Source organism: Mustela nivalis, assembly GCF_964662115.1.
Source record: "Mustela nivalis genome assembly, chromosome: 10".
Classification (NCBI taxonomy): domain Eukaryota; kingdom Metazoa; phylum Chordata; class Mammalia; order Carnivora; family Mustelidae; genus Mustela; species Mustela nivalis.
Window position 1 is genome coordinate 100,451,633 of NC_139029.1, and position 20,477 is coordinate 100,472,109.

The window sequence follows — 20,477 nt, forward strand, 5'->3', positions numbered from 1 at the left end:
TAGTAAGAATTAAATTTAAAAATAGATGCAAAGCGCTGTCACGATTTAAGTGCCCAACAAATGGCTGCTATTATTACGATTATTAAGCAATTATAATTATTCCCAGATGCTGCCGCCTTGCTCATTCATCCCAGGAACACATTTTCACGTTAGTATTCTGTCGGTAATTCACTGTGGGTATCTGGAGATCCTATTTAACGAAAAATTAATCTTCTGAGCGTGTACACTATGAAGACAGACATTCATTTGCCAGGCCTGAAGAAAAATACCAATGAAATTATATGGCGGTCCCAAGTGTAAAAAAGGCTTTTAAAAGATTCATTTCAAGCCGCTTGCATTGTGCCAATTTTAGGATCTTATTCCATCTATTTGCAAAAGTGGTTTCTCTGTGCCAATTGCTAGGCGAGGCAGTGTGTGGATAAGATCCAGTCGTCGTCCTCTGGTAGGTCGCAGGGTAGCTGGAGGAACAGACACTAGACAAGAAACTGGAAGGGCTTAGAACATATGCACTGGTGGAGCCTGGCAAGGTCGCAGGGTACAGTCATAACAGCAAGAAGAGAGCCTAAGTCAGTACTGGGAGGTGGCAGGGAAAGAGTGATTTTAGAGACTGACTTAAGTTTGAGGGTGGGACCGATGAAAAGGTAGAGAAAGTATGCTGGGCCAAGAGAAGAGGCCTAAAGGGGGTGTGTGTATATGTCGGACTTACAATAATGTGGTATTGCTGGTTAGTGGACGGACAAAAGGCAGAAGTCACCCCACAAAGGGCTTTAGTTTTCACACAGGAGTTTATTCTGTAGCGAGGGGGTGGCTGTTGGGTAATTTAAGCAATGGAGTGTTGAGGTCGAATTTGAGATTCTGTAAGATCCCTCCAGTGGCTGTGCAGGAAACAGTGGAAGGGCAGGCTAGAGACAGCTGCAGCAGAGAATAGAGAGTAGGAACAGAGAAAAAGGGCAGCAGTGAGGGGATATTTAGAAGATAAAATTGGATCTGGATTTCAGAGGAAGAAAGGTGTTAAAGATGATTCCTATTGTGCCAAATACGTGGAAATGTTCAGCAAACAGTTCGACACACAAGTGTAACAGACACAGATCTTTGCTTACATAACAACCATCCCCTACATCCTACCCTCCTCCTTCTAGAGCCTCAATTTATTGACTTAGAGGCAGAGATCCTTTGGTAGTAGAAGGGCATAGGCCCAACCCTTAAGGATGAAGTATGATTGATCCAAACCAGTTGTGCTAATCTCTTTCCCCTTGGTCACTTAGTCAGCTGTGGGCAAGTGACTCATTTATTCTAGCTAATGAAGCATTAACGAGGGGGCTTCCCTTGATGCATAAAAAGACACACAGTGGGGGAAATAACCTTTTGCTCATTTTCCCTTCTTCCTGTCTGAAAGTGAGCATAACCCCCAGAGCCCACATATCCCTTTGCAAGAGCCATCTTGTGACCACGAGATAAGAGTCTGAGAACAAAGCCAATGCACTGAGGGTTGACCCATCAAGGGTCCTTGATGACCCCTCGGTCCTTGACGGCACCTTCGAGCATCTGATTAAATGCTAGCAGCTACTATCTCTGAATTAAGTAATTCAGAGATAGTAAGTAAGACTTAAGTAAGACTTGAGACTTACTATCTCTGTGTTAAGTAAGATAAAAATGTTCTGTTAGTTTAAGGCCTTTGTTTTATTTAGGGTAGGATATAGTAAGGTAATGAGTAGACCCCAGAAGTAATGGCTCAGACATGCTAGACATCTCCTTCTTGGTTTTGGTTGCTTAAGGCTGTATGTTGCAGGTTGGTTGTTGGTGGTGGAAAGCTCAGAGACACAAACTAATGGTGTCTCTTCTATTTTCAACATGTAGCTTCTAAGGTTGCTCTGAGCATAGATAGAATCAGGCAGAAGGGGGAAAAGGGAGATTTGCAGGTCAGGTCCCTAAATGGCATATTTCACTTCTACTCATATTCCACTGGTCACATCTAGCTGCAAGGGGCACTGGGAAATATAGAGTAACCAGGAAACCATATTCCAGCCTCTATGGAAGGATGGACTTTGTGGATAGCTAGTAGACTCTGCCACACCACTGTAAATTGAAGTTTTTGTTGTTGTTACTTGCAACTAAAAGAATTCCTAATTGATCTAATGGGTCTGGGGCATAAGGGAGAACTTGAAGTATATCATGCAGTTTTTCCGTATTTTTCAAGACATTGTTATATGTGATCAGTAACACCAATGCAGTGATGACATTACCTAGGAAGAGCACAGAAAGTGAGAAAAGACTTAGAGATAGAGCCCTTTACATTGTTCACAGGACCATCCAATCCAGAATTCTCCTTACTGTCTGTGAAAGAATGACTCAAACATCTTAGTGACCTAGAGAAAATGCCTTAGGTGAAAGAACAGATGAAAGAACAATGTTATAGATCAAGGTTGCCCAAGTATCTTTGTTTTGGGGGGCTTCTGGATATAAAATCCAAGTGGGACTGTCTTTGCCTTTGTTCTTTTCTCTAAGGCACTAGCTTTGACAAATAGTTGAAAGAAAGTCTTGAGCAAAATATGTTCAACTTCCTTCCTTCCCTGGTGAAGATATTTGATGTGGACACCTAGCAACACAGATCCTGAAATAACTTAATGTGGGAAATGTTCCAAGTGCAGTCCTGTTCCTTCCCCTCTTCCTTATCCTTACTCCTGAGGCTTTATGTTGGGAGACTTGATTTTTCTGGTTTTAACCATATAAAGACCACAATAAAAGCAATAGATGTGGGCACTGCAACTCTCCTCCACCAAAAATCTACACTGGCATTTGAATTTCCTTGGAAGGGTGTCCCCGTTAGGCAGTGGTCTTTTCTGATAACTTTAATCACTTTAGTGTAGGTACTGATGGCTCCTGGAAGCCTGAGTTGACACAGCCTATGGGGCCTCAAGGGTATGAGGCATATACAGTCATAGTAGTGTGTCAGATTTCCTCCTCCAAGCCCTGTGCCTCAAAGCTCCCAATCCCAGTAGCTAGGAAAAATGAGAACATTCGCTTATGGCTTGGTTTGGAAACTCGAGGATATAGGCACTAATAAGTTGGAGTCCTATCTATTTGTCATTCAGATAAATTCCACCAGGGCAGGAGCCATATTATCTGCATTTCACTGCATTACCATCCCTGCCATGCTCTGTAAAACAAGGATAATAATTATTATACATGGCATTCTTATTGTACTGTCAACATTCCAGAGATGAAGAAAAAAGAGCTTAAGTAACCACCCAAGAATCAGAGTTCACAAATGCTCCAACTGGGATCCAAGCCCAGCAGTTTGAGTTACTTCTACCCTAGAATGCCCCCCCCCCCATTAATCCTTGCTGTAAGGATTAAAGACTGAGGTGAAATACCTTGCTGGCGCCTAGTAAAATGCTCAATGGCCATTATCTTCATGTCATCATTCCTTCTGAATAGGGTGGCCATTTTCTCACAAGACTGTGAAGTGAATTTATACTTAGTGAGCTGTCTTAATTCTTGTGTGACTAAGGGAGCTAAGCAAAAGTGATTCATTTGTTAGAAAATGTGGGGATTTTGTGACATGGTGACAACTGAGGTCTTGGTGACAGGCAATATCTGGGGGCCCAGAGAAATAAAAGTCCCACGATCAAACTCTTTTACTTTAAGTTACAAGCTTTTACTTACTAGCAGTATTTATGAGTCCCTTGGAGAGCAACATTAAATTGAATCAATTAGTGGTTATTCTGATCATTTTTCTTTAATAAAGCTTGTTTCCGGTGTAAAAGTAATATACAACTTGGAAAATCCAATAAAACAAAAAGAGGAAAAAAATCAACATAATTCTGCTGCTCAAGAGACCGTTGCATTGACATTTTTGTGTTCTAATTGACATTGTATTCACTTTTTAGAATTTGCTTGCTGTGTTGATAGCATGAGAGACCCTTGAATTCCCATGTACCTGAGTCATCAAACTTTCTAAATCTGGTCCCTTTGGCTTGGGACAGAAAGAGGCCCTGCTATTACTTGGTTTTTGGCCCCAGAGTCTCAAGGGTGTAGTAAGGCAGATCCTGGCAGGGCAGTGGCCAGAGGGGCCCGTCTGGACAGAGTGACAGAGGCCCCAATATCTCAGGGAAAAGCACTCCTCTCTGAGCCAGTATTCTGTACAAGGGTCGCCCCAGTCCTAGAGGAAGTTTTCCTGGGCCCGGTTCCCACCCTAGTGGTCACATCACGGTGACGCAGCAGGAAGCCGGCCTCCCCAGAGCCCAGGTCTCTCACAGGAAAGTGTCGTTAGAGGTTTCTGCATGGGCAGGCGGTCCGTGCACAATGGGTTCGCAGAAGCATTCCCAACCCGCAGGATTTGTTCACAGGCTGGAAGGCTGGCCTCGGGGCTGATCTGTGGCGTTTCCTCCAATTGGTCCCAATACTTGCGGTAATGCCTGTGGTGATGCCATAAATCAGCTCCGCTCTGCTTTCCCCCGAGAGACTTGCAGATGGATTGCCCTCTCAGCAGGCAGCGTGAGATACCTCCTTTCAGATGTCATGTACTAAACAGTGATTGACCAGAGGAATTTATTTTCCAGTTGAACAAAATAATTGTCTGAGGGCTTGGACATATTCTTCCGTTGGCCTAATATTTTTTGGTGGTCGTTGAGAGGGAGGGAGGGTCTCTGCTTTCATCTGCTCTCTGGATAGAATTTGCTTCTTTATAGAGGAGGTGAATGGCAACGCCATGCTCTCCTGTTGATGTCTGACCCCCTTCACATCAGTGATGAGCTTGCCCTTGGAGGTCCTTCTCCCAGTATTCCCTCAGCTAGAGGGAAGAGCAAAGAGATGAGAGTCCAAAATCCCATGTGGCATCTGCTATCCCCACTGCTTGAAATTAGGCAAACTAGCTTGCCTCTCGGGGCCCTGAGCATTTTTTGAAAGCTGATTCTCTTAACTAGACACTTAATTAACTGGCATTCCTGGTAGCAGTCAGTCCAAGTGCACGTGATACTCATGATAACGATCCTTGGGCCCTACAAGATCCTAAGTCACCCTCTGAGCTCCCTAAATTCTCAGGGCTCCATGCATTTTATTTATTAGAATTCCTTGAAGACTGGTGATTTGTGCACATCAGTTATAAAGACTCTAATAACCAGAACGGTGGACTACCAGAATCAGACACAGGGTATTACCCCAATCCTTCAAACTTTATCTTGGGGCTGATGTCATGGAATGTGTTACGAGACACCAGCAGGGCTGAAGTAACCTGCATAGGACCACAGATCTATCACGGAAAGGTTTCTTGAGCTTCAGACTGGTCTAGCCAGTCTCTTTCTCTGCTGCTACCACTTCCCAGCTGTCCTGTGACATGCTGGACCCCTTGAGGTCCGGCTTGCTCTAATAGCATTCAGCCTGTGCTAAAAATACACTATCACGTGGCATAGGTGGTTGTGTTACAGCAAGGCCACATCTTAGCCACTGAGTGGGCTGCAGATCAGCTCAAAACTCAAGGTGTACATGAAGATGAAAAGGAGTTGGGAGATAAGCCCATGTCTCACAACCACTGCTCAGGACATGGTTAGACTATGGTGTTTCATTCTTCCTCTGATGGAATATTCAGTGAGAATTCTATTTCCACAGTTTCTCCTGAGGACCCCAATGTGACAAGTAACTCCACTTTCTAAAGAAGCTGCTAGACCAGCCATGTAGGATTTGCTAAGAGGTAGCCCACTGCCCCCTTCCAGCCTATATGTAGGAGAAGGCTAGAGGCTGATCAAGGATGCTGGGGGCTCAAGATTTCTTTAAAGCAGCTTATCTGAGTGTCCTGTGTGTTTCCCCAATTTCCCCCCCAATCCCGCCTCTTAATGAGAGTCAGAGGAAAACTTTTTCTCATCTTCTTTCCAAGCCGGGTGAGGAGAGTCTGCTGCCCAGTGCTGCTGGGAGAACACAGCAGGAAGGGGTGGAAGAGCTCCAGGGAAGGACATGACCATGTCCCTTGGAATCTGCCTGAGTCTCCTGGGGAGAACCCTAAAGGAAAGAGGTCGGCCAGAGCTGTTTATGAAAGTCAAAAGAAGACCACATCGCAGACAGGCTACCCTTTCAGCAGATGCTGTGGAAGACAGCTGGGCTTGAACCGTCATGAGAGAACCCCACCCTACACAGACGACCCTGGGCAGCAGCTGCTAAGGGACAATGCCTGTCACCCTGAGCTTGTATACCCTGACAGAGCAATGCCACCCCTGTGTACCCCCGAGAGCAGGGGCTCAGGAGAACCCACTACAGAGGGAGAAAGCCACATTTGGACGCCTGCCTGACTAATCACAGCAGCTCCAGCCATAACATAACACTTTGCCCTGTCCTTTCATTTCCCTTCCCCTGACCCCAACTGTGGAGGGAAAACAAGCAACAGACAAAGAGCCAGAGAGAGGGAGAGCAAAACAAAGGAGAAAGCAAAGTTCTTCCCTATGCAGGTTGGGCCAAGCCCAATGGGGTAGAAAGAAAAAGAACCCCCTGAAGTGGATGAGAAATGGAAGTTTTGTTTTCGCCTGGATTGCCGTTTTGAACCCTGAAAAAGAAGACTGTTCACCCTTGAGACTGGAAAGTACAAGGATCCATTCTTGATGCCATCCAGTGTAGGGAGATGGGCAGAGTAGAGCTGAAGGGTGGTGGTGGGGGGGGGAATTCAGCTTTCAACCCCAACCTCTTCAATCAATGGGTCACATGAACACTTTGGAGTCAGACTTTCACTTCTAGGAAGAGGAGATAGTTTTTCCCTATTTCCTTACTAGATCTAACTAAAAACCCTGGACATTTTATATAAAGGAGGAGAAGGAAGAGGAGAGTGGGAAAGGTAGAGAGAAAATGCAAGTTGGCTAGGAACCTCGAGATGCAAAGAGTGATACAGAGATGAATATGGATTTGCTTTTTGCCTCACACCTAGACTGGGTACTGGAGAAACCAGCAACATAGAAATGCCTGTGGGTCAGACATGAAAAGCCCCAACAAGTGCCTCCTCTCTCTAGACAAAGTACTGGGTAAAGAGCAGGCTACCAAAAGCAGCTTTTAGACAAAAACTATTATACTCTAATCAAACACCAAAGGAAAAAACTGTGGTCTCCAACTTTACCAACACTAGTCAAGATCAAGTCATGAGCCTGGACCTCTACCTTATTTCTGTGCTGTGGTGCCCTCACCTCATCCCACCTGCTGTCTGAGAGGTGAGGTGTCAGAGCAGGCCCAGCAGGGACCTGGGACTTTCATTCCCCACTGGTTATGTTAAAAAAGCAGAAATGCCTCAAAGAATCCAGATATCCACATGAGGAATCTAGAAAAGAAAAGAGCAAAATAAACCCAAAGAAAGTGAAGAAAAGAAATAATAAAGGTAGGAATAGAAATCAGTGAAATAAGAAAGAGAAAAACAATAGAGAAAATCAATGTAAAAAGGAGCTCGTTCTTTGCAAATATCAATAAAATTGGCAAACCTCTAGCGGGACAGACAAAAAATAACAGAAAACACAAATTTTATCTGGAATAAAATATAAAAAAAAATTTTTTTAAAGGAATAAAACATGAAATACAACTGTAGATCCTGACATGAAAATTATAATAAAGGAATATTATAATATTATTATATTTATATTATACATAATATTTATAATATACATGATGTTTTCAATATTATATATATTTACATCTAAAGATGTAAATCTGGTAACTTAGATGAAAAGGACAAATTCCACCAACAGTACAAACTACAAAACTTCAAACTAATATGAAAGAGTTAACTATTAGAGAAAACAAATTCATAATTTAAAATTTTACCCCCCCCCCACCCTGCAAAAAAAATCTCCAGACCTAGATGGTTTCACTGGAGAATTCTGTCAAATGTTTAAGACAGAATTAATACCAACTCTACAAAATATCTTATAGTGCAATAGAAGAGGAGGGGATACTTCCCAATTCATTTTATAAAGCTAGTAGTACCATAATACTAAAACCAAATATTGACAGTACAGAAGAAGAAAACAGCAGAATAATATACCTCGTAAATTTAGAGGCAAATATTAGCAAAGAGAATTAAGCAATATATAGAAAAAATTATATCCATGACTAAGTGGGGTTTTTCCTTTTTATTAATACTAATTTCAGAGGTAGAATTTAGTGAGTCATCAGTTGCATATAACACCCAGCGCTCATTCCATCAAGTGCCCTCCTTAATGCCCATCACCCAATTCTCTCTACCCCCCCAAGTACCTCCCTCCTTCCAGCAACCCTCAGTTCGTTCTCTGGAGTTCAGCGTCTCTTATGGTTTGCCTCCCTTTCACTTTTCACTTATTTTTCCTTCCTTTACCCTATGTTCATCTGTTTTGTTTCTTAAACTCCACCTATGAGTGAAATCATGTGGTGTTTGTCTTTCTCTTACTGATTTATTTTGCTTAGTGTAATACCCTCTAGTTCCATCCACATTATTGCAAATAGCAAGATTTCATTATTTTTGATGGTTGACTAATATTCCATTGTATGTATATGCACCACATCTTCTTTATGCATTCATCTGCTGATGAACATCTGGGTTCTTTCCATACTTTGGCTATTGTAGACATTGCTGCTATAAACACTGGGGTGCATGTGCACCCTCAAATGACTATGTTTGTATCATTTGGATAAATACCTACTAGAGCAATTGCTGGCCTAGAGGGTAGCTCTATTTTTAACTTTCCAAGGAACCTCCATACTGTTTTCCAGAGTGGCTGCACCAGTTTGCATTCCTACCAACACCATAAGAAGGTTTCCCTTTCTTTGCATCCTCACCAGTATCTGTTGATTGCTGGGTTGTTAATTTTAGCCAAGTAGGATTTGCTCTATAAATGGAAGTCTGGTTAATTATTTGAAAATCAATCAACATAATCCACCTTATTAACAGGCTAAAGAAAAATCACATGATCACTTTAATTACTAAAGAAAATAAATTTGACAATATTCAATACCCATTCATGATGAAAGAACTAGGAATAGAGGAGAAATTCCTTATCTTGAAAATGAGTATTTACAAAAAATATAGAGTTAACATTACTCTTTTTTAAAAAGATTTTATTTATTTATTTGAGAGAGAGAGAGAGAGAACACAAGAGCAGAAAAAGTCAGAGGGAGAAGCAGACTCCCCACGGAGCTGGGAGCCTGATGTGGGACTCGATTCAGGGACTCCAGGATCATGACTTGAGCTGAAGGCAGTTGCTTAACCAATGGAGCCACCCAGGCACCTAGAGTTAACATTATTCTTAGTGGTGAAAGAGGGAATGCTTTCCCCTTAAGATTAGGAACAAGGCAAGGTTGTCTTCTCTGACCACTTTTGTACAGTATATTGCTAGAAGTTCTAGCTACTACAATGGGCAAGAATGCGAGGAAGGAAGGAAGAAAGGGAGGAAGGAAGGAACTCTATTTGCAGATGACATGATTGTTGATTCCTTAGGATTTTAATCAACAACAACAAAAAAAACCTCCTACAAGCAGTACATGTGTTCAACAAGATCACAGGCTATAAGACAAATGTACAAAAGCTAACTGTATTTCTATATACTAGCAATGAACACGTGGATACTGAAATTTAAAACACCATACCATTTACAACCACACACAAAAATGAAAGATTTAGATGTAATGTCCAGGACTTGTACGCTGAGAACTGCAAAATGTTAATGAAAGAAATCAAAGAAGATCAAAATAAATGGAGAGACCTTCCCTGTTCATAAACTGAAAGACTCGCTTAGTAAAGAAGTCAGACCTCCCCAGACTGACAAACAGGTTTAATGCAATTCATATTAAATAGTCTGCCAGACTTTTTGTAGATACACACAAAATTATTCAAAAATTCAGATGCAAATGCAAAGGAACTGAGATAGCTGAAACAATTTTTGAAAAGAAGAGTAAATGTGTGCAATCCACCCAATTTCACCACTGACTATACAACTGGAGTAATGAAGACTGTGGTGCTAGAGGGGTGCACACATAGGTCAGTGGAACAGCAGGGAAGCCAAAAGTAGACCCACATAAATATGCCAAACTCATTTTTGATAAGACAAACAATGTTAGAACATGTGGTCATCTGAGGGCAAGATAATGAGCCCTGATCTACACAAAAATAAACTCAAATTGGACCATGGACTTAAACTTAAAATACAAATCTAGGAAACTTTTAGGGGGGGGAAAGGAGAAAAATCTTCGGGATCTGGGGATAGCCCAAGTTCTTAGACTTGACACTAAAACATGATCAATAAAAGGGAAAATTGATAAGTTGGATTTCATTGAACTTAAAAACACTGCCTTTTCAAAATACTTCAGTAAGAGGATAAAGAGACAAACCAAGGACTGGGAGGAAATATTGGCAAACCACATATCTGACAAGAGGCTACGATCTAGAATATATTAAAAGAAAAAAACCCGAAAACTCAGCAGTAAAAAAACCCAAACAATCCACTTGGGAAATGGATAAAAGACATGGACAGATATTTTGCTGAAGAAGGCATCCAGAGAACAAATACGCATACATGAAATTGTTCAATGTCATTGGTCATTAGGGAAATGCAAATGAAAACCACAGTACAATGAGCTATCACTATACACCTCTCAGAATGACTAATACAAAACCCAGTGACAACATCAAATGATGTTAAGGATGTGGAGAAATTGGATCATTTACATGTTGTTGGCAAATATGTGAAATGGCACAATCACTCTGGAAAACCATTTGGCAGTTTCTTAAAAAACTAAACATGAGGCTACTACCATTGCCCTTGAGGCATTTACTCTGGAGAAATGAAAGCTTATTTTCACACAAAACCTGTATACACATCTTCACAGAGACTTTATTTATAATAGGCAAACACTGGACCCAAGCCAGATATCTTCCGACATGCTAGTGGTTAAGCAGAATGTGCCACATCTGTTCAGGGACTAGCAGCAGGCAACAAGAAGGAACGGGTGACTGACATCCACGACAGCCTGGTGGAATCTCTGGAGAACTACGCTGACCAAACGAAGCCAAAACCCAAAGGTTATGTCATGGGATTCCACTGGTATGACATTCTTGAAAGGTCAAAATTACAGAAATAGAGAATCGAATCTAAGTGTTTTCAGGGGTAGAGGAGGGGGATGGGGGGGGGAAGTGAGGCAGCATGAAGGACCCTTGTGGCGAAGGATGTTCTGAATCTTCACTGTCTCAATGTCAATATCCTGACCGTGATATCATACTAGTTTTCCAAGATGTTATTATTGGAGAAAACTGAGTGTTAGAGACTGCATTGCATCCCCTGAAGTTCATGATGAAGCCCTGAACCCAAAATGACTGTATTTGGAGATAGGGCCTTGAAAAAAAGTTATAAAGGTTACATGGGTTCAACAGGGTAGGGCCCTAAACCAGCCTGGTGTCCTTAGAAGAAGAGGGAGAGACACCAGCAATGAGCCTATACAGACGAAGGGTCTTGTAAGGACACAGAAGGCATCCCCCTGCATGCCAAGGAGGGGGCTTCAGGAGAAACCACATCTGCTGACACCTTTATCTTGTACTCCCAGCCTCCAGAACTGTGAGAAATAAAGGTCTGTTGTTTAAGGTCCTCAGGCTGTGGTATTTTCTTATGGCAGTCCATGCAGACTAAGACACAGAGTAAATGGTACACAGCCTCGCTCTCTATTATTTCTTACAATTGCATATTCATCTAAAATGATCTCAGAATAAAAGGCTTACCTAAAAAAAAATCCTAGCATCTCAGAACTTAAACAGTTCTATCTGGGAAGTATCTGAAATACTCTTAACTTTGTTCTCTTAATTAGATTTTTTTATACCAGGCAATGCCAGGTGCCTCTTCCTGGTAGATCCATGATACCCTGTGCTATCGCCACCCTGACCTTTACCATGCGTTCCCTAAGTGCAAAGACTAGGTCTTAATCATTTTATATTTATCATGTAGCCATTTGTTTGTTGACATGATGCCTGAGACATAGTAGGGACTCGCCAAACATTTGTGGCATGGGTGCGTCAATGAATGCCTTTACAGCAGCACGAGGCGACAGATTTTTGTCGAAGATCAACTGCCTGGCTGATGTATACAGGACACCTGAGAACATTTAAAGATGAGGGTGGGTAAAATGGAGATATTAACCAATTTTTATAAGGAAGGCATTTTCCGTTGTAAACTCAAATGTTAAGACAATTCCCTATTAAGAACTGTTAAGCCATTCCAAAATTTTCCAACATCCTTTTTATATTAGCTAAAGTATTTTTATTAGAATTTAGTATTTTCTATCAAAATATTTCATAAAGATTTGATTTGCTCATTTTTCTGATGATATAACTTCTGCCATTTTTTTGTTGTTGTTGTTGGCTTCTTCCTTGTGTCAGATTTACAGATGTAAATTTTGTCTGACAGATTTGATTTTTCCGTTAGTTTTCCCCAGTAACAAATTTTACTCTACAGAGTTTTAGCCAACATCAGTCTGAGCCTCAGACATAGTAAGGTCTTAATAAATATCAGCTGTTATTATGGATTCTTTATAACAGTTATTTCTTTACAAATTTGTTTTGAGATAGATTTATACGCCATAAAATTTTAATGTGTACAATTCAGTATTTGCAAGATTTTACAACCATCACTATTCAATTCTAGAATGCTTTATCACTCCAAAAAGAAACTCCATACCTGTTAGCAGTCATTCCCCATTTTCTCCTCTCCAGTCCCTGGCAAACATTAATCTACTTTCTGTCTCTACGTATTTGTCTATTCCAGACATTTCATATAAATGAAATCATGCAATATGTAGACTTTTGTGTCTGACTTTTTTTTCACTTAGTATAATGTCTTCAAGGTCCATGCATACTGTAGCACGTATCAACACTTCATTCCTTTTTATTGCCAAATAATCCAGTGTATGGTTATACCACTTTGTATATCCATTGTATGGACACAGCATTTTGTTCATCCATTCATCAACTGACAGACAGTTGGGTTATTTCCACATTTTGGCTATTAAGAATAACACTGCTATGAACATTTGCTTACAAATCTTTGTATTGACATGTTTTCAGTTCCCCTAGCTATTTACCCGAAAGTTGGAATTGCTGGAATGGATTCCTACTAGCATATATGGGAGTTGTGCTTTCTCCACATACCAGTCAATAATTGTTATTGTCGGGGCGCCTGGGTGGCTCAGTGGTTTGGGCTGCTGCCTTTGGCTTGGGTCATGATCTCAGGGTCCTGGGATCGAGCCCCGCATCGGGCTCCCTGCTCCGCAGGAAGCCTGCTTCCCTCTCTCTCTCTCTCTGCCTGCCTCTCTGCCTACTTGTGATCTCCGTCTTTCAAATAAATAAATAAAATCTTTAAAAAAAAAATAATTGTTATTGTCTGTCTTTCTTATTGTAGCCATCCTGGTCAATATGAAGTGGTATCTCATTGCGATCTTGATTTGCATTTCCCTAATGACTAATGCTGTTGGGCATCTTTTCATGAGCTTCTTGGCCATTTGTATCTCTTGGAGAAATTTCTTTTCAAATTCAATTTTTTCATTGGAGAATTTACCTTTTATTATTTAATTGTGAGGTTCATTTATAGATGCTGGATACAAATCCCTTATCAGATATATGATTTGCAAATATTTTCTCCCATTCTCTAGACTGTCTTTTACTTTCCTGATGGCATCCTTTGAAGTACAAAAGGTTTTAATTTTTATGAAATCCAATACATACATATATATATGTGTGTGTGTATATATATATATATGTATACATACAATACATATATATGTGTATATATATACATGCATAAGCATGCATTGGATGTCCTAAGAAACTACCATATAATCCAAATCACAAAGAATTACACCTATATTATTATGCTTAGCGAAATAAATCAATCAAAGACAACTATCATATGATCTCTCTGATATGAGGAAGTGAAGAGGCAATGTGGGGGCTTAAGTGGGTAGGAAAAGAATTAATGAAACAAGATGGGCTCAGGAGGGAGACAGACCTTAAGAGACTCTTAATGTCACAAAACAAACTGAGGGTGGCCGGGGTTAGGGGCGTAGGGAGAGGGTGGTTGGGTTATGGACATTGGGGAGGGTATGTGCTATGGTGAGTGCTGTGAAGTGTGTAAACCTGGTGATTCACAGACCTGTACCCCTGGGGCTAATAATACATTATATGTTTATTAAAAAAATTTAAAAATTATATAAAAAAAGAATTACACCTATATTTTCTTTTATAGTTTTATCCTTACATTTTTAGTTAATTTTTTATATGGTTTAAGGCAGGAGTTCAACTTCATTCATTCCATGTGAAAATGTAGTTATCTCAGCACCTTTTGTTGAAGATCATTCTTTCCTTCCTGAGTTGTTTCAGCACCCTTGTTGAAAATCAACTGACCATAAATTTAAAAGTTTACTTCTGGACTGCCAATTCTATTTCATTGGTCTAATACGTCTATCCGTATCCCTGCATCATAGCCTTGATTTTTGTAGCTCTCCAGAAAGTTTTTAGATCGAGACGCATGAGTGGTTGAACTTGGTTCTTTTTAAAGATTATTTTGGCTTTTTTAGGTCCCTTGATTTCCATATAAATTTTAGGATCAGCTTGTTAATTTCTTTTATAAAAGGCAGCTAGGATTTTAATAGAGATTGTACTGAATCTGTTAATCAGTTAGAGGAGTACTGCCATCTTAACAATATTAAATCTCCTGACCCGTGAAGGTGGGACATTTTCCATTCACTTAGGTCTTTAATTTCTTTCTATGATGTTTTGTAGTTTCCAGTGTACAAGTCTTCTACTTCTTTTGTTTGTGTACAAATTAGATAAAAGACTGATAGAATTTATTTTTTAAGTTAACACATGAGAAATTTTTCTCCTCTTTGTAAGACAGAATGAGTGAGGCCAGAGAAAAGGACAGATGTACAGTGAGACTGAGGGAAAGGCTCAGCTTTTGCAGTGAGTTCACTGTTCAGCCCTTTAGTGTCTGGCAATGTCAAAGCAAATGAGAATATTTGGGCACCACAAAGGCAGAGTATAAACTTTAGGCTAAAAGGATCCAGCTCTGGCAGTGAGAGGGAGGCCTCTGACACACTTCCCATTATATCTCATGGTTCTCCCTTGGCCTCCAAATATGAGTCTGGTCCTGTCAGTAGTAACCTCCCAGAGGAACTTTAATATTTCCATGAACTTTTCTATTCTGTAATCACCTGAACACAGAGTCAGGAATCATTTGGGATGGGAATGCTTCCCCTCGTTCTTCTTGACCTACCATGCTGCAAAAGACCACTGATGCCAAACATCCTCATTCAATCAGCAAATAGCACTTCAGGAGTGGCCTGCCTTTCATCCCCTATGGCAAAGGGTGGGGGGGAGACAGGAGCAGCTGGGGAAAAAACAGCAACAGGGACTCTCTTGAGTCTAAAACTGAGTTGTGGAAAAAATCCTGAGAAATCCCACTGGAAAGAGTGGGAAAGAATCCACATGAAAGATTTTATTGCTTGTGACAAACTCCTGCTGCTCCCATAAATTTTTCTACAAACTACACTAACATTATAAATGCAACACACACACATACACACACACACACACACCATCTAACATATTGATGGGGTTGCATTTATAGTGTGCTCCCCAGAAGAAAATATTCACTTCAGTTTAAATATCTTAAATGCAAATGAAAATACAATTTCAAATATCAAATTTTCAAAGACTTTCCCATTCTGAAGTAGACTCGGTCCTTCCCTATCTCATTTAGGATAATTCTACTACCAAAAACTAAAGCAGATATTTATATTGATTTAATTTAATTTTTAAAAGATTTTATTTATTTATTTGACAGAGAGAAAGCACAAGTAGTCAGAGTGGCAGGCAGAGAGAGAGAGGAAGAAGCAGGCTCCCTGCTGAGCAAGAAGCAGGATGCTGGGCTCCATCCGATCCCAGAATCATGACCTGAGCCAAAGGCAGATGTTTAACTGAATGAGCCACCCAGGTGCCCCTAATTTAATTTAATTTAATTTACAGAAGTGCCACTCCTTGATTCACCAGAATATTTTTGCTACCACTCTTTTAGAGTGGTGCTTCATAAAAAGCTCAAGATATTTGAGCCTTATTATATGAATTGTTTTGTCAGCATTCCTGGGAGTACATAAGAAAGAAGGCAGAATAAAAAAGGAAGAAAGAAAGAAAGCAAGCAAGCAGATGAGGTAAGAAGCAGTTTAATCCTCCTCATTACACAGATGAGGAAACTGAGACATGGGAAGGAATGGGATTTCACTCATTCATCAATGTCTTCATTCATCAATCATTTACTGAGAGCCATTGTGTATTAGGCCCTACTTTTAGATGCTAGGGTTACAGAAACTGTCTTGGCTCCTCTTTTCATGGAGTTTCTAGTCTTATGGGAGAGCCAGATTTTTATTTTCAAAATGCAAACCTGATCATGTCACATCTTTATTTCTGGGGTTTTCTACAGATTCCAGAATAAAGACTAACTCTCTCACCATCTTCCCCCATATCCACTAACATTAGACTCATCTCATTTCTGCCCCAACACCCACCAAAGGTCCAACTCTTTCACCCACAAAGTCTGTATGTTTTTGGTTTTTTGCGACAATGTATTTCTTTAATTTCTGTTTGAGTTTTATCAAGTTTTAAGGGCATATAGTTTATAGAGTTGGTATTTCTTTTTTTTTTTTTTTTAAGATTTTATTTATTTATTTATTTGACAGAGAGAGAGATCACAAGTAGGCAGAGAGGCAGGCAGAGAGAGGAGGAAGCCGGCTCCCTGCTGAGCAGAGAGCCCGATGCGGGACTCGATCCCAGGACCCTGAGATCATGACCTGAGCTGAAGGCAGTGGCTTAACCCACTGAGCCACCCAGGCGCCCTAAAGTTGGTATTTCTTATAAAGTCCTGTAATAAGGAATCATGTCCCTCTTTTTTTTTTTTTTTTTTCTGACTCAGACTCACTCCCTTTAGGTTCTCAGTTGATTCTTTTGATATTTACATCCTCCTCCGTCGATAACATTCTGGCATTGCCCTGTGCCGGTGTTTGGTTCAAGCAAACCAGACTCTATCTGTTGGCTTCACAGAGGAGTGGAGTATGAGGCTTTGGTTTTATTTCCCCCGCATCACCACATTCTGTTCCCATCACTACTGACTGTCCTAACTTCTTATTCTAAATCCAGATTTTATAATCAAAAGCAGACTTTATGTGCTACAAATTATAGCATAAATTTATATTTATTGTTGCTGGTTCAGAAACAGCTGAATAAAAGGCTCAGCTCTTGAGAAAAAAAGATAAAAGACATTGACTGGTTTAATTTTTTTTTTTAAAGATTTTATTTATTTATTTGACAGAGATCACAAGTAGGCAGAGAGGCAGGCAGAGATAGAGAGAGAGAGAGAGGGAAGCAGGCTTCCTGCAGAGCAGAGAGCCCGATACGGGGCTCGATCCCAGGACCCTGAGATCATGACCCGAGCCGAAGGCAGCAGCCCAACCCACTGAGCCACCCAGGCGCCCCGGGTTTAATTTTTTTGACGAGAAAGACTCTCAAGGGTAACTTCTTCTTCTCTTTTAACTGCAGAGATACTGATGTCTAAGTTGAAGGTCACATGGCAAGTGGGTGACAGACGGGCCCTGGCAAGTAATTCTCCTTATCCCGTTTCCAGTTCTCGTCAGCATGTGGCATGCTGTGAACAAGCTTTCAAGAAACATGAATTGAGAACTGATCACTGAATGTGGTGACACTGAAGCTATTTGCCTTCAGGTAACGAAGGAATAGATCTGAGTAGAAGTACAAGAGCTGGGGTTTGAAACCACGCTGTTCCCGAGCTCAACACTTTCCTTCTTTAATCAACATCACACTGCTTCTGTGATTCTCAGACCAGGATCATCCCCAGTTCTTGGAACCTGAAACTATGCAGCCTCCTGTCAGCCTCAAAGGCCTGTGTAAGTAAGTAAATAAAAATGCAAACTGTGCCCTAGAAGAATGCCTGGCATGTGGTAAGCGCCTAGTAAATGTTAGCTGCCTTGTAAACCTCCCTTCCCCCCACCTCCCCTCTCCTCTCCTACTCTGTGTTCCTCTGCCTCTACTCCCTGTACCTCCCTCCTCCTCACTGACCAACTACCTTTTTTCTCTTGATCCTGACAAATACCCTTCCTTTCCTCTGATTTTCCTCATGAAGGGTTTCTGCCAGTTGGATTTCTTACCATTGTCCACATGTAGTTACAATTTTTATGCCCTTGGCCTTTTTTCTCCATTTTTTAAACCTGCCTTCCATTTGTAAATTGGCAACAAATGACCCCAGAATCGTCTCACTTGGGTCCCACTGCCCTCGGGTGTTCCTCCTCTTGCCTCTTCACGTCAATTTCTTAATCACCAAAACCAGTCCCTTCCAAGAAGTCCTTCCTGAGCTAGGCAAACCAGCTTCACATCCGCAGGGAGAAAGAATCCAAGTGCCATGACCCCCAGGTACCCCCATTCGGCAACTACCTTCTCACGCCTCAGAGACTTCACTGGTTTCCTTATCTGTAAAGTAAGGACACTGTACCGAGCCCCCCAATTCTTGGATTTCATACATACTTTTGTTTCATTTCAAATATTAGATCCTGCTCTGAGATGGGGCTCTGCATACTCCAAGAACAGCCAATGACTGCTGAACCTGCTTTGGCTCTTTTCTTTGGTTTTAGTCTTCCTTGGAAAAAAAATAAAATTAGTTAGCTTCAGAAACTGTTGGTGGAAGACCCTGTGTATATTACACTATGCAAAAAATGAGAGCAAATTAAGACCATCTTTCCCTCATCATTCTGGGAATACTCACTTTTGGGAAGAGAGGTAACTAAACACCTATACATTTTTAAATCCACTCTCTGTAATGAAACAGAAAAACAAACCTCTTGGCAAGAAATGGATCTTTAAGGGTGACTTCTCTTCCTTTCTTTTGCCCTTCTCTAGATTAAGTGATAGCTCCTCTGTATTTGAAATTCTGTTCTATCTGGTCTCTTCAAACACCACTGCCCTCAAAATTTCCATGTTATTATTTTAAATACCCCTTGCCCAATAATGAGCCAAAAAAAAAAAAAAAAAAAAAGGAATAAAGGGTTGAAAGGGAAGATTGAGGGATAAGAAAAGGAAATGAAAAATTAGATTAACATCCGATATACCTTAGGCCTTTCTCTAGTCACTTAATACATGCTGTTCAATTGAATACTAACAATGCTGCTAGGTAATCACAGTTACCAAGCTTTCAGAGTGGAGGAGATGGAGGCTCAGGGAGGCTAAGTCATTCACTGTCATTGTCTCTTCTTGTGCAATTGCTTTGGGCCAGTTAAGCTATAATCAAGTTCTGCTTGACTCCAAAGACTGGGCTATTTTATTTTATTTTATTTTATTTTATTTTATTTTATATTTATATTTTGCTTTGCTTTACTGATTATCCATGGCTGCTAAACAAAGTACCACCAAGATCCAGTTACTTAAAACAATACTGATTATCTCACAAGCTCTGAGTCAAGAACCTGGGTGGGTTCAGCTGGGTGCTTCTGACCCACAATCTCTTGGGGCAATCAAGGCTCTGGCAGGGAGCTGCCAGCATCTCCAGGCTCACTCGTGTGGTAGTAGAGAGGCCAACATGGCAAGAAATTTATACACCAGATGGCAGCTGGCTTCCCCAGGAGAGTCACTGACAAAGAGGGCGAACACTCAAGATGGCAGCCACAGTCTTTCTATAAACTACTCTTGCAAGTGACATGCTAACACTTCTCCTGTACTCCGTTCTGTAGAAGTGAGTCAGTAGGCCCAACCTACTCAAGGGGAGGGGGTTACACAAGGACATGAGCACCAGGAGGTGGGGTCTTTGGAAGTCTTGTGCAAATGATCTCCCTGAGCTCAACTTTATGTCGGAAAATATTCTTTGCTCTACAAAAACTAGTTATATTTAAACAAGTCCTTAGATAAAACCAGCATTTTACCTGTGTTAAGCATCTCTCATGAACTTTTTTTCACTACAAATTTTTAGGAACAAATTCCAAGTATATATATTATATATAATATATATGGCTACTCTGAAAATAATGTTCAAACACTATCTTCCAACTGGTTGGCAATGCATAAAATATAATAATAAGATCAAATCACAAATATGAGCAGCATCTGGCAAAATGCTTATCCCATTTATACAAGTTCTATTTGCAAAGATTTCTATAATGTTAAATTTGGATAAGACCCAAAAGAAACATCTTAGTGGTCACCTGACCCATGTCAATATGCACATCTGTCCCCTCCTAAGTGGCATCTTATTAATGTCTGGAATTAGCCAAGAACATCTACTGACTATACACTAGAAACAGAGTTGTTCATTCTGGAGAACACATAGTAAGTAAAGCTTTTTATACCTCCAAAGTGTTAGAATTCAATGGACGAGGCTGAAAAATCTGAACCTTGTAAGGCCTCATGGGGAAAAGCAGTACAGATCAATAGCAGGCTACTTAAATAA